Below are 1,516 nucleotides of genomic sequence, written 5' to 3'. Positions count from 1 at the left end.
GTTTGTTGTCATTTCATCTTTACAGTCTAATAATGGGATGTACCTGAATGGGATTTTGTTTTTCACATAGATAGTTACAATGAAAGGATGCCTACACGTGGACTTTTCTATGTGCATGAAATACCTCTGCATACTTCTTGCTAGACTCATAGGAGAAGACTCTTCAAGGATTGTTTAAACATGCCCGTCTATATATTTATATACATATATATATATATATATATATATACAGATATATGGGTATATCTGTATCTAGATAATTTTCAGCTCAAGCACATTTTTTTCCAGCACGTTTTGTTCTTGGGCACAAGGACAACTGCCGAAGTGGTAAGCTACAGAAAAGTAGATGTGTGATATTTCCCTGTGTCCCAGGAAGACATGGAACCTTGGTGTCTCACAGCCTGTGTCAGCTTGAGGACCTTGCTCAGCTGAACACATGGCTTCTGCTATCACTGTCTTTGCTGAAAGGCTTTTAAACTCTTTGTTCACATCAGGCTTCAAGGAACAGATTGTTTCACTATGTGTCTCTCATTTTTTCAATTTGGAATTTATGTTAATGGCAGATCTTCATGACATGTAAGATCACAATTTCTTTTTGAGATGGAGGTGCTTGAGCCCCATTACACTCAGACTGGCTCTGTGTTTCTCACTCTCTCAGCCCCAGATTTTCATACAGGTGAGAATTATATCCCTTGGAGGGACTGGAGTACAAAAGTGACACTACCGGAAAAGGGTGTAAGCTCGTAGCAAAATAGCTATTTATGGGTGGGAAAAAAATGGGCTCTAATGGTTGTGATTAGGCTGGAATACTAAGAAGATGACAGAGAGAAAAAAGAAATGTAGCTGTGAGTGTCTAGCAAAATGTATCAAGGCAAATCAGACCATCTCAAATATATTAATACTAAACTACTGTGTACTGGTTGTGACTTTCCAGAAACAAAGAAATTAATTCCATAAGCCATAAAAATTCCATTCCATAAGAGTTTTTGTTTTTTTTCCCCTGACTTTTTTGGCTTTGAAAAGAAAGAATGCAATTTGGAATGGAGGGGAGTTGGACATGATGTTACCAAATATTGTGGGAGACACTTCTCTTCCTTCTTGTCCCTTTGAAACCCTAATCCACCAAAGCACAAACCTGTGAGAAGTGGATGGTCAGACACTGTCCTTGCTGCAGGGAAGCAGTGAAAACTAAGGCTGTAACCTATGATACCTCAGACCTAGGGTAGCAGTGGGGCCTTTGTTTCTGTTTTTAATCCCAACAAGAAAAATATTGCTCCTCTCCTCCCCAGCTGTGCTTTGTTTATGCTTAAGAATGCGAGAGAAAGGAGTTTAACTTTGCTAAACTCATCTTGAAGTAAGCATTTACCACAGAGAATTTCAGCCTGTCTGAAATTACTCACATTATCCTAGGAATAAAGAATTGTAAAGCCAGGTAAAGCACTGTGATAAAACATTGCTAACAAGTTTTGTCAACTGATTTTTGAAGTCCAACAATATTTTTAAGTCTTTAGCTGAT

Source organism: Vidua macroura, chromosome 5, assembly GCF_024509145.1.
Source record: "Vidua macroura isolate BioBank_ID:100142 chromosome 5, ASM2450914v1, whole genome shotgun sequence".
NCBI lineage: Eukaryota > Metazoa > Chordata > Aves > Passeriformes > Viduidae > Vidua > Vidua macroura.
The sequence above is the reverse complement of the archived record's forward strand: the minus strand, read 5'-3'. Positions refer to the sequence as shown.